The sequence below is a fragment of the Oncorhynchus nerka genome, linkage group LG14, assembly GCF_034236695.1.
Source record: "Oncorhynchus nerka isolate Pitt River linkage group LG14, Oner_Uvic_2.0, whole genome shotgun sequence".
Lineage (NCBI taxonomy): Eukaryota > Metazoa > Chordata > Actinopteri > Salmoniformes > Salmonidae > Oncorhynchus > Oncorhynchus nerka.
In genome coordinates, this window is record NC_088409.1 from 913,700 (window position 1) to 928,299 (window position 14,600).

Sequence of the window (14,600 nt, forward strand, 5' to 3'; positions counted from 1 at the left end):
AAATCAGACTAGATCTTGGCTATAGAGACACAGTTTATTCTGAAAATCCAGACTAGATCTTGGCTATAGAGACAGTTTGTTCTGAAAATCAGACTAGATCTTGGCTATAGAGACAGTTTGTTCTGAAAATCCAGACTAGATCTTGGCTATAGAGACAGTTTGTTCTGAAAATCCAGACTAGATCTTGGCTATAGAGACACAGTTTATTCTGAAAATCCAGACTAGATCTTGGCTATAGAGACAGTTTGTTCTGAAAATCCAGACTAGATCTTGGCTATAGAGACAGTTTGTTCTGAAAATCCAGACTAGATCTTGGCTATAGAGACAGTGGAAATCATGTAATGTATTGTTGTACATTACACTGGGGTGATCGATCTCCCCGATCTGACAGAAATATTTCATGAGGATCATTGACACCAGAAATACAATTAAATACATTTTAAATCTGACTTTGTAACAACAAAATGTGAAAAAGGTTAAAAAAAAGGGGGTGTGAAAACCTTCAGAAGGCACTTTTAGGTGACATTACACTTTTACTTTATCTTTAGTTAACCAGGCAAGTCAGTTAAGAACACATTCTTATTTTCAATGACGGCCTAGGAACAGTGGGTTAACTGCCTGTTCAGGGGCAGAACGACAGATTTGTACCTTGTCAGCTCAGGGGATTTGAACTTGCAACCTTCCGGTTACTAGTCCAACGCTCTAACCACTAGGCTACCCCTGCCGCCCCAGGGCTGAGAAAACACTGTCAAAAAACAGTTCAGTCTAAAAGTTGGGTTTTTGTATCAATGAAAGCTTGAGCATATTACTAAACCCTGACCCTGTTTAGAGAGGACATCATCTGGACACGTCTCTCTCTGTTCTCATCATTAAAACATCCACACACATTTATTACAAAACAAACTAAATGAATGTTCTGTTCTCCATCTACAGCGGTTGCGTCCAGCTCCTGTCAGCGCCGGGTTAGATCTGTCATCCCTGTTGTCACCCAACATAGAACATCAACTACCTTCATGTGCAAAAGGGTGTTTTATCTTCTCACTACTAGCCTCAGACTACCACCTAGCAGCACTACCACCTAGCAGCACCTTAACAGCAGAGACAGTAGTATCACTACCACCTAGCAGCACTACCACCTAGCAGCACCTTAACAGCAGAGACAGTAGTATCACTACCACCTAGCAGCACCTTAACAGCAGAGACAGTAGCATGACTAGCACCTTAACAGCAGAGACAGTATCATCACTACCACCTAGCAGCACCTTAACAGCAGAGACAGTAGCAGGACTACCACCTAGCAGCACCTTAACAGCAGAGACAGTATCATCACTACCACCTAGCAACACCTTAACAGCAGAGACAGTAGTATCACTACCACCTAGCAGCACCTTAACAGCAGAGACAGTAGTATCACTACCACCTAGCAGCACCTTAACAGCAGAGACAGTAGTATCACTACCACCTAGCAGCACCTTAACAGCAGAGACAGTAGTATCACTACCACCTAGCAGCACCTTAACAGCAGAGACAGTAGTATCACTACCACCTAGCAGCACCTTAACAGCAGAGACAGTAGTATCACTACCACCTAGCAGCACCTTAACAGCAGAGACAGTAGTATCACTACCACCTAGCAGAACCTTAACAGCAGAGACAGTAGTATCACTACCACCTAGCAGCACCTTAACAGCAGAGACAGTAGTATCACTACCACCTAGCAGCACCTTAACAGCAGAGACAGTAGCATCACTACCACCTAGCAGCACCTTAACAGCAGAGACAGTAGCAGGACTACCACCTAGCAGCACCTTAACAGCAGAGACCGTAGCATCACTACCACCTAGCAGCACCTTAACAGCAGAGACAGTAGCATCACTACCACCTAGCAGCACCTTAACAGCAGAGACAGTAGCATGACTACCACCTAGCAGCACCTTAACAGCAGAGACAGTAGTATCACTACCACCTAGCAGCACCTTAACAGCAGAGACAGTAGTATCACTACCACCTAGCAGCACCTTAACAGCAGAGACAGTAGCATCACTACCACCTAGCAGCACCTTAACAGCAGAGACAGTAGCATCACTACCACCTAGCAGCACCTTAACAGCAGAGACAGTAGCATCACTACCACCTAGCAGCACCTTAACAGCAGAGACAGTAGTATCACTACCACCTAGCAGCACCTTAACAGCAGAGACAGTAGTATCACTACCACCTAGCAGCACCTTAACAGCAGAGACAGTAGTATCACTACCACCTAGCAGCACCTTAACAGCAGAGACAGTAGTATCACTACCACCTAGCAGCACCTTAACAGCAGAGACAGTAGTATCACTACCACCTAGCAGCACCTTAACAGCAGAGACAGTAGTATCACTACCACCTAGCAGCACCTTAACAGCAGAGACAGTAGCAGGACTACCACCTAGCAGCACCTTAACAGCAGAGACAGTAGTATCACTACCACCTAGCAGCACCTTAACAGCAGAGACAGTAGTATCACTACCACCTAGCAGCACCTTAACAGCAGAGACAGTAGTATCACTACCACCTAGCAGCACCTTAACAGCAGAGACAGTAGTATCACTACCACCTAACAGCACCTTAACAGCAGAGACAGTAGTATCGTGTCAGGGTGGATTTGTAAGGTGTGTGTCAGCTATATAACTTTAGTTTCCATCCAATCTCCACTTACTGTAGGTGAGCATGGCTCACACCGTAGCAGCCTTGTCAGATGTGTGTGTGTGTGTGTGTGGTGTGGTGTGTGTGTGTGCGCGTCTCAGACGGATGACTTACCGTAGATGAGCACGACAGACTCCTCGATGGCGTGCTGGTAACTGAACTGAGAGTCCAGCAGGGCCCGGCTGACAAATGATCCATAATAGGTTGATTGGTACCAGCCCACATGAAGATGGTCAATGTTGACATGACGGAGAGACCGCATCATCTCCATCTGATACTGGACTAGAGGTGGAGAGAGGGGGAGAGGGTGGGGGAGGAGAGAGTGTGGGGGGTGGGGGGAGGGGAAGGAGAGAGGTTGGGGGAGAAGGAGAGGTGGGGATGGGGAGAAGGAGAGGTGGGGATGGGGGAGAAGGAGAGGTGGGGATAGGGGAGGAGAGAGGGTGGGGAGGAGAAGGGGAGGTGGGGATAGGGGAGGAGAGAGGGGGGGGGGGGAGAAGGAGAGGTGGAGAGGGGGAGGAGAGAGTGTGGGGGGTGGGAGAAGGAGAGGGGAGGAGAGAGTGTGGGGGGTGGATGGGGGAGAAGGGGAGGTGGGGGAGGGGAAGGAGAGAGGGTGGGGAGGAGAAGGGAGGTGGGGATAGGGGGAGGAGAGAGGGTGGGGGGAGAAGGAGAGGTGGGGATAGGGGGAGGAGAGAGGGTGGGGAGGAGAAGGAGAGGTAGGGATAGGGGGAGGGAGAGAGGGTGGGGGAGGAGAAGGAGAGGTGGGGATAGGGGGAGGAGAGAGGGTGGGGGAGGAGAAGGGGAGGTGGGGATAGGGGGAGGAGAGAGGGTGGGGGAGAAGGAGAGGTGGGGATAGGGGAGGAGAGAGGGTGGGGGAGAAGGAGAGGTGGGGATAGGGGGAGGAGAGAGGGTGGGGGAGGAGAAGGAGAGGTGGGGATAGGGGGAGGAGAGAGGGTGGGGGGGGAGAAGGAGAGGTGGGGATAGGGGAGGAGAGAGGGTGGGGGGAGAAGGAGAGGTGGGGATAGGGGAGGAGAGAGGGTGGGGAGGAGAAGGAGAGGTAGGAATAGGGGGGAGAGAGAGGGTGGGGGAGGAGAAGGGGAGGTGGGGATAGGGGGAGGAGAGAGGGTGGGGGGGAGAAGGAGAGGTGGGGATAGGGGGAGGAGAAGGGGAGGTGGAAAGGGAGAGGGAAGGAAGGAAGGAAGGAGGAGACAGGACAGGCAGAGGGAGGAGGAGACATTTTTACTTTTTCCATTCATCAGGTAGGTTATAAATACATGACAGCAGACTGAATCAACCATCTCCCTCTCTGCTGGGGAATCAGCCATATTCCTCCCCTGGCCTCCCACTGACAGACAGAATAGAGTAGAGGAAGACCGGAGACAGACAGCACCGGGAGGTTAACGAGGACAGACAGCACATTTACACATCACTCTGAGTGTGACTGTTTGTGTGTGTACCATCCCAGTCAATCACAGGGCACAGAGAGAGACAGAGAGACAGAGAGAGAGAGAGAGAGAGAGAGAGAGAGAGAGAGAGAGAGAGAGAGAGAGAGAAATTGATTCATCCGTGTCTCATTGGCCAGCTGTGGCCTCCAACCCCTTACTTATCCCCAAACACTCATTCTGGACCCCAACCAGTCCCCCCTCCTCAGAACATCCCCCAACAAGCCCCTCCCCCTTCAGAACATCCATCCCCCAACCAGTCCCCCCCAGAACATCCCCCAACCAGCCCCCCTCAGAACATCCATCCCTCAACCAGTCCACCCCACTCAGAACATCTATCCCCAACCAGTCCCCCAACCGGTCCCACTCCTCAGAACATCTATCCCCAACCAGCCCCCTCCTCAGAACATCCATCCCCCAACCAGTCCCCCTCCCCCAGAACATCCCCCAACCAGCCCCCTCAGAACATCCATCCCTCAACCAGTCCACCCCACTCAGAACATCTATCCCCAACCAGTCCCCCAACCGGTCCCACTCCTCAGAACATCTATCCCCAACCAGCCCCCTCCTCAGAACATCCATCCCCAACCAGCCCCCCTCAGAGACATATCAACCCTCCTCCCTTGGACGATAAGACCTTCTGAGAGAACGTGAGCGACACAGAGACATATCAACCCTCCTCCCTTGGACGATAAGACCTTCTGAGAGAACGTGAGCTACACAGAGACATATCAACCCTCCTCCCTTGGACGATAAGACCTTCTGAGAGAACGTGAGCTACACAGAGACATATCAACCCTCCTCCCTTGGACGATAAGACCTTCTGAGAGAACGTGAGCTACACAGAGACATATCAACCCTCCTCCCTTGGACGATAAAGACCTTCTGAGAGAACGTGAGCGACACAGAGACATATCAACACTCCTCCCTTGGACGATAAGACCTGAGAGAACGTGAGCGACACAGAGACATATCAACCCTCCTCCCTTAACGATAAGACCTTCTGAGAGAACGTGAGCTACACAGAGACATATCAACCCTCCTCCCTTGGACGATAAGACCTTCTGAGAGAACAGAGACATATCAACCCTCCTCCCTTAACGATAAGACCTTCTGAGAGAACAGAGACATATCGACCTGAGAGAACGTGAGCGACACAGAGACATATCAACCCTCCTCCCTTGGACGATAAGACCTTCTGAGAGAACGTGAGCGACACAGAGACATATCAACCCTCCTCCCTTAACGATAAGACCTTCTGAGAGAACGTGAGCTACACAGAGACATATCAACCCTCCTCCCTTGGACGATAAGACCTTCTGAGAGAACGTGAGCGACACAGAGACATATCAACCCTCCTCCCTTGGACGATAAGACCTTCTGAGAGAACAGAGACATATCAACCCTCCTCCCTTGGACGATAAAAACCTTCTGAGAGAACGTGAGCGACACAGACATATCAACACTCCTCCCTTGGACGATAAGACCTGAGAGAACGTGAGCTACACAGAGACATATCAACCCTCCTCCCTTGGACGATAAAGACCTTCTGAGAGAACGTGAGCGACACAGAGACATATCAACCCTCCTCCCTTAACGATAAGACCTTCTGAGAGAACGTGAGCTACACAGAGACATATCAACCCTCCTCCCTTGGACGATAAGACCTTCTGAGAGAACGTGAGCGACACAGAGACATATCAACCCTCCTCCCTTGGACGATAAGACCTTCTGAGAGAACGTGAGCTACACAGAGACATATCAACCCTCCTCCCTTGGACGATAAGACCTTCTGAGAGAACGTGAGCTACACAGAGACATATCAACCCTCCTCCCTTGGACGATAAGACCTTCTGAGAGAACAGAGACATATCAACCCTCCTCCCTTGGACGATAAAGACCTTCTGAGAGAACGTGAGCGACACAGAGACATATCAACACTCCTCCCTTGGACGATAAGACCTGAGAGAACGTGAGCTACACAGAGACATATCAACCCTCCTCCCTTGGACGATAAAGACCTTCTGAGAGAACGTGAGCTACACAGAGACATATCAACCCTCCTCCCTTGGACGATAAGACCTTCTGAGAGAACGTGAGCTACACAGAGACATATCAACCCTCCTCCCTTAACGATAAGACCTTCTGAGAGAACGTGAGCTACACAGAGACATATCAACCCTCCTCCCTTGGACGATAAGACCTTCTGAGAGAACGTGAGCTACACAGAGACATATCAACCCTCCTCCCTTGGACGATAAAGACCTTCTGAGAGAATAACTTGATCTTGAAGAATATATTTTGATTAGGCTGTCTACATACTGGACACCCTGAAAGGAGCTTAGCAACAGTTAAACTGATGGGAGGAGGACTGGGGATTCATTGACTGTCTGCTCTGGCCTTAGCAACAGTTAAACTGATGGGAGGAGGACTGGCTGCTCTGGCCTTAGCAACAGTTAAACTGACGGAAGGAGGACTGGGGATTCAGTGACTGGCTGCTCTGGCCTTAGCAACAGTTAAACTGATGGGAGGAGGACTGGGGATTCAGTGACTGGCTGCTCTGGCCTTAGCAACAGTTAAACTGACGGAAGGAGGACTGGAGAAAAATAAATAGATGGAGGAGAGAGACAAGAAGAGGGAGGAGGGGGAGGAGTGGAATAAGGAGGAAGAGGGAGACAAGAGAGGGAAGGAGGAGGAGGATGAGGAGCAGGATACAAGAGAGGGAAGGAGGAGGGAGAGGAGAGAGAGCTAGGTTACACGAGGGAGACAAGAGAAGGAAGGAGGAGGAGGATGAAGAGCAGGAGACAAGAGAGGGAAGGATGAGGAGGAAGATGAGCAGCGGACACGAGAGGGAAGGAGGAGGGAGACAAGAGAGGGAAGGAGGAAGAGGAGAGAGAGCTAGGTTACATGAGGGAGACAAGAGAGGGAAGGAGGAAGAGGAGAGGGAGCTAGGTTACATGAGGGAGACAAGAGAGGGAAGGAGGAAGAGGAGAGGGAGCTAGGTTACATGAGGGAGACAAGAGAAGGAAGGAGGAGGAAGATGAGCAGGAGAGAGAGCTAGATGTATGTTGAGAACCCATGACTACAGGCTTAAAGCAGACTATGGGACAGATGATAGAACACATTTAGAAGAGGTGCTGGCCTTGGCGCCCACCCCACGCTAGCCTCCGTCACGCAGAACCAGGCCATTGTTGAGGCAGACAAAGCAGCCAGTCAGACTGAGTTCAACAAGTTGAACAAGCCAGACTGAGTTCAACAAGTACAGCAGTGAAACTAGGGACCCAAAGCCTGAGACAGAACCTGGTTAAATACCAGGGAGGACCTCTCAGCCCTACAGACAGAACCTGGTTAAATACCAGGGAGGACCTCTCAGCCCTACAGACAGAACCTGGTTAAATACCAGGGAGGACCTCTCAGCCCTACAGACAGAACCTGGTTAAATACCAGGGAGGACCTCTCAGCCCTACAGACAGAACCTGGTTAAATACCAGGGAGGACCTCTCAGCCCTACAGACAGAACCTGGTTAAATACCAGGGAGGACACTAACATCAGGCTGTGCATGCTAACATCAGGCTGTGCACGCTAACATCAGGCTGTGCACGCTAACATCAGGCTGTGCACGCTAACATCAGGCTGTGTACGCTAACATCAGGCTGTGTACGCTAACATCAGGCTGTGTACGCTAACATCAGGCTGTGTACGCTAACATCAGGCTGTGTACGCTAACATCAGGCTGTGTACGCTAACATCAGGCTGTGTACGCTAACATCAGGCTGTGTACCCTAACATCAGGCTGTGTACGCTAACATCAGGCTGTGTACGCTAACATCAGGCTGTGTACGCTAACATCAGGCTGTGTACGCTAACATCAGGCTGTGTACGCTAACATCAGGTTGTGTACGCTAACATCAGGCTGTGTACGCTAACATCAGGCTGTGTACGCTAACATCAGGCTGTGTACGCTAACATCAGGCTGTGTACGCTAACATCAGGTTGTGTACGCTAACATCAGGCTGTGTACGCTAACATCAGGCTGTGTACACTAACATCAGGCTGTGTACGCTAACATCAGGTTGCTGACATCAAGTTGTGTACCCTAACATCAGGCTGTGTACGCTAACATCAGGCTGTGTACGCTAACATCAGGCTGTGTACGCTAACATCAGGCTGTGTACGCTAACATCAGGCTGTGTACGCTAACATCAGGCTGTGTACGCTAACATCAAGTTGTGTACCCTAACATCAGGCTGTGTACGCTAACATCAGGCTGTGTACGCTAACATCAGGCTGTGTACACTAACAGGTTGTGTACGCTAACATCAGGTTGTGTACGCTAACATCAGGTTGTGTACGCTAACATCAGGTTGTGTACGCTAACATCAGGCTGTGTACGCTAACATCAGGCTGTGTACGCTAACATCAGGCTGTGTACGCTAACATCAGGCTGTGTACGCTAACATCAGGCTGTGTACGCTAACATCAGGTTGTGTACGCTAACATCAGGTTGTGTACGCTAACATCAGGTTGTGTACGCTAACATCAGGCTGTGTACGCTAACATCAGGTTGTGTACGCTAACATCAGGCTGTGTACGCTAACATCAGGTTGTGTACGCTAACATCAGGTTGTTAACATCAGGCTGTGTACGCTAACATCAGGTTGTTAACATCAGGCTGTGTACGCTAACATCAGGTTGCTGACATCAAGTTGTGTACCCTAACATCAGGCTGTGTACGCTAACATCAGGTTGTGTACGCTAACATCAGGCTGTGTACGCTAACATCAGGCTGTGTACGCTAACATCAGGCTGTGTACGCTAACAGGTTGTGTACGCTAGTGGAACACAGTCTACAGTCTTTTATAAACATTATTCATCAGGCAGACTCGTACTTCTGGACTCAAACACCCTTTCAGAACAAATAAACATGTTTATAAACTAACTGTAGCTCTCCTCTCCAATACATCTTAATGTAGATTTCTCTCCCGTTTGGTAAGTAGGTCACAACGACTGGTGTTTCTGGAAGAGAATCGGTGAGAGAAAAATCCAAGTATGAAGTGAGTCAAATATCAACGTTCCAAATCGTCCCCTATTCCGTCCACGGGGCTAGTGTTAACAGTAGTGTACGAGACACGTTCCAAATCATCCCCTATTCCGTCCACGGGGCTAGTGTTAACAGTAGTGTACGAGAAGCGTTCCAAATCGTCCCCTATTCCGTCCACGGGGCTAGTGTTAACAGTAGTGTACTATATAGGGAATAGGGTGCAGGTCAAGGACCGTCACTCTAGCTGAAGCTCAGAGTCCGGTCTGTTTTTCCTCTCTGTTTCCGCCTTGAAATGATCCTCGTACTGCACATCTCTGAACCATAATACCACACACACACACACACACACACACACACACACACACACACACACACACACACACACACACACACACACACCGATCCAACCAGAGAGATAATATGTGGTCTAGAAGCTTCCTTATCCCAGAGAAAAGCCAATTCTATTATATAAATCACGGAGACGATGTGACCCAGCCACATTCACCTCTCCTCTCCTAGCACACGTCCCCAAAACAACACCCTATTCCCTATATAGTGCACTACTTAGACCAGGGCCCTATTCCCTATATAGTGCACTACTTTAGACCAGGACCCTATTCCCTATATAGTGCACTACTATAGACTAGAGCCCTATTCCCTATGTAGTGCACTACTTTAGACCAGGGCCCTATACCCTATATAGTGCACTACTTTAGACCAGGGCCCTATTCCCTATATAGTGCACTACTTTAGACCAGGACCATATTCCCTATATAGTACTACTTTAGACCAGAGCCCTATTCCCTCTATAGCGCACTAGTTTTAAACAAAAGTAGTACCACTATAAAAAAGAGGGGGGGGGAATAGTCTGCCATTTGGGGCGCAGATGAACGATTCTTCAGTCATTTCTTTAGACCAGTTGGTTCTGCTATCAGTCAGTCAGTCGGGGGAGAAGGGGAATGAGTTCGCTGTTGATATCCCATCTGCTTTGGGTGATTGTGTTGTGTGTCTGTCTGCAAGGGCCCAAAAGCAAGGGCCTCCTACACCCCCCACACTTCTATGTCCCTACGGTTCCTCCCTGCATATGAATGAGACACCTTGATCATGTGATCTGGGGGGGTATTTAAAAACACAACTGATTGTTAACCTCTTCCTCCTACCCTATACTTTTTTGAACATTCTGTTAAAAATCGCGCAACATTTCAGCGCCCTGCTACTCATGCCAGGAATATAGTATATGCATTTGCTTAGTCTGTGGATAGAAAACACTCAGACGTTTATAAAACTGGTTAAATCACTGCTGTGGCTTTACCAGAACGGCATTTACATCGAAAAGCACAGGAAAAACTGATCACTGAAAATGGGAAAATATATCCATGCGCTACTTGAACCCATTGATAAAGGTGAACCACAATTAATTGACTGAGGTTGCAGTACCTACAGCTTCCACACGGTGTCTAGAGTCTTGTCATTTCCCTTCGAGTTTTTTCTTGGTCAAACACATGCAGGGCACCGTATCTCCTTAGGTCTAGGACCGGATATTTTCGTTGAGTTTCTAGCCGGACATTTTTCCAGACGGACAGCTAATGATCTTTACATCGCCTCCTGATGAATTTTATCGCTTATTAACGTTTACTAATTCCTAAAGTTGCATTACAAACGTATTTCGAAGTGTTTTGTGAAAGTTTATCGTCGACTTTTTGAATTTAAAAAAATGACGTTACGTTTTGAAACGATGTTTTTTTCGTTTATCACACAGTCTACATATAACGATATCTAGGCTTTATATGGACCGATTTAATCGAAATAAAGACCCAAATAGTGTTTATGGGACATCTAGGAGTGCCAACAAAGAGGATGGTGAAAGGTAATGAATGTTTTCTATTTTATTGTACGGTTTGTGTAACGCCGAAATGCTAATTATTTTGTTTACGTCCCCTGTGGGTCTTTTGGGGTGTTACATGCTATCAGATAATAGCTTCTTATGCTTTCGCCGAAAAGCATTTTAAAAATCTGACTTGTTGCCTGGATTCACAACGAGTGTAGCTTTAATTTGATACCCTGCATGTGTATTTTAATGAACGTTTGAGTTTTAACTAATACTATTAGCATTTAGTGTAGCGCATTTGCATTTCCAGAGCTCTAGGTTGGGACGCAAGCGTCCCGAGTAGAAGCAAGAGGTTAAGACTGTTGGTCTGTTCAGATCCTCATCGTATGGAGCAGGTGAATGGTCTGTTCAGATCCTCATCGTACCGTACGTATGGAGCAGGTGAATGGTCTGTTCAGATCCTCACCGTACCGTACGTATGGAGGAGGTGAATGGTCTGTTCAGAACCTCACCGTACCGTACGTATGGAGCAGGTGAATGGTCTGTTCAGATCCTCATCGTACCGTACGTATGGAGCAGGTGAATGGTCTGTTCAGAACCTCACCGTACCGTACGTGTGGGGCAGGTGAATGGTCTGTTCAGATCCTCATCGTACCGTACGTATGGAGGAGGTGAATGGTCTGTTCAGATCCTCATCGTATGGAGCAGGTGAATGGTCTGTTCAGATCCTCATCGTACCGTACGTATGGAGCAGGTGAATGGTCTGTTCAGAACCTCACCGTACCGTACGTATGGAGGAGGTGAATGGTCTGTTCAGAACCTCACCGTACCGTACGTATGGAGCAGGTGAATGGTCTGTTCAGATCCTCACCGTACCGTATGGAGCAGGTGAATGGTCTGTTCAGATCCTCACCGTACCGTACGTATGGAGGAGGTGAATGGTCTGTTCAGATCCTCATCGTACCGTACGTATGGAGCAGGTGAATGGTCTGTTCAGATCCTCACCGTACCGTACGTATGGAGCAGGTGAATGGTCTGTTCAGATCCTCATCGTACCGTATGGAGCAGGTGAATGGTCTGTTCAGATCATCGTACCGTACGTATGGAGCAGGTGAATGGTCTGTTCAGATCCTCATCGTACCGTATGGAGCAGGTGAATGGTCTGTTCAGATCATCGTACCGTACGTATGGAGCAGGTGAATGGTCTGTTCAGATCCTCATCGTACCGTATGGAGCAGGTGAATGGTCTGTTCAGATCATCGTACCGTACGTATGGAGCAGGTGAATGGTCTGTTCAGATCCTCATCGTACCGTACGTATGGAGCAGGTGAATGGTCTGTTCAGATCCTCATCGTACCGTACGTATGGAGGAGGTGAATGGTCTGTTCAGATCCTCACCGTACGTATGGAGCAGGTGAATGGTCTGTTCAGATCCTCATCGTACCGTACGTATGGAGCAGGTGAATGGTCTGTTCAGATCCTCACCGTACCGTATGGAGCAGGTGAATGGTCTGTTCAGATCCTCACCGTACCGTACGTATGGAGCAGGTGAATGGTCTGTTCAGATCCTCACCGTACCGTACGTATGGAGCAGGTGAATGGTCTGTTCAGATCCTCATCGTACCGTACGTATGGAGCAGGTGAATGGTCTGTTCAGATCCTCATCGTACCGTACGTATGGAGCAGGTGAATGGTCTGTTCAGAACCTCACCGTACCGTATGGAGCAGGTGAATGGTCTGTTCAGAACCTCATCGTACCGTATGGAGCAGGTGAATGGTCTGTTCAGAACCTCATCGTACCGTATGGAGCAGGTGAATGGTCTGTTCAGAACCTCACCGTACCGTACGTATGGAGCAGGTGAATGGTCTGTTCAGACCCCCCCCCCCCCACGGAGAGAGATGAGGTTTAAGTGCGTATGGAGGAGGTGAATGGTCTGTTCAGACCCCCACGGAGAGAGATGAGGTTTAAGTGGGAGTGATGACGGAAGTGTCTTCCATAACATTCCGTGGGAGAACAGAGAGGACTATGGGTAATGGCTCCTTTAAAAGCCCGTGCTCTATAATGAAGCCTGGGAGGAGGTAGTTACACGCTATGTGATTCTCATTCAAGTGAAAAGATTCAAAGGGAAAGGTGGTTTCGACAGACGACTGAGTCTAAAGACGAGCAGAGAAACAGAGGAATAATTTACATCATTACGCATTTCCTCATAAAAACGGTCCAACCTTCTAGATGCTCATCTCTCTCCATACGACTATTGACAACAGCACAGCTACATTCTCAAACCAAAATCTAATTTATTTATATTTGTCACGTGTGACAGGTGTTACCGTGATATGTTGACATGTTGACAAGCCCTTATTATCCAACAACGCAGTTCAAGAAATAGAGTTAAAAATAAATATTTACTAAATAAACTAAACGTTTTTATTTTTATCTACATTACAATAACGAGGCTATATACAGGGGGTGTATCTCTCTCTCTCTCTCTGATGAGGCCAGGGGATGAGGTCAGGGGATGAGGTCAGGGGATGAGGTCAGGGGATGAGGCCAGGGGCTGAGACCAGGGGATGAGGCCAGGGGCTGAGACCAGGGGGCTGAGACCAGGGGGCTGAGACCAGGGGGCTGAGACCAGGGGATGAGACCAGGGGGCTGAGACCAGGGGGCTGAGACCAGGGGGCTGAGACCAGGGGGCTGAGACCAGGGGCTGAGACCAGGGGGATGAGGCCAGGGGATGAGACCAGGGGCTGAGACCAGGGGGCTGAGACCAGGGGATGAGGCCAGGGGATGAGACCAGGGGGCTGAGACCAGGGGGCTGAGACCAGGGGGCTGAGACCAGGGGGCTGAGACCAGGGGATGAGGTCAGGGGATGAGGCCAGGGGATGAGACCAGGGGCTGAGACCAGGGGGCTGAGACCAGGGGGCTGAGACCAGGGGGCTGAGACCAGGGGGCTGAGACCAGGGGGCTGAGACCAGGGGCTGAGACCAAGTCACAGCCCACTGCTTTCGGTATTATTCATACTAAATGTTGTCAGTCCCTCTATGGTCATATACCAAATGACACAGTATTCCCTAGACCGGGCACTCGCTTTGAGTCAGGCCCCTGTGGGTTTTCCTAGAGGTCCTGGTCAACAGTAGTTGAGTCAGACCCCTGTGTGTTTCCGTATCTGTGTGTGTGTGTGTGTGTGTCTTTCCGTGTGTGTGTGTGTGTCCGCATGTGTGTGTGTCCGTGTCCGTGTGTCCCCGTGTCCGTGTGTGTCCGTGTGTGTCCGTGTGTGTGTGTGTCCGTGTGTGTGTCCGTGTGTGTGTGTGTCCGTGTGTGTGTGTGTCCGTGTGTGTGTGTGTCCGTGTGTGTGTCCGTGTGTGTGTGTGTCCGTGTGTGTGTGTGTGTCCGTGTGTGTGTGTCCGTGTGTGTGTGTCCGTGTGTGTGTGTCCGTGTGTGTCTCAGCACCCCTGCAGCAGACAGGGTGGCAGCCGTGCTTAACTAAGATTAATTACAGCCAATCAGAGGAACCAGGTGGAACAGAAGAGAACAGGTGAGAGGAGCCACTGAGTCCATTAGAAACGGGGGGAAATTAACCCTCGCCTCACCAACAACTCCCTGTTCCT

General features: G+C 49.5%; 1 pseudogene; it reads right to left on the reverse strand.

The window, feature by feature from the left end:
* LOC135574925 (eukaryotic translation initiation factor 3 subunit H-like) overlaps positions 1–14,600 on the reverse strand; it is a 55,044-nt pseudogene that overhangs the window by 18,618 nt on the left and 21,826 nt on the right.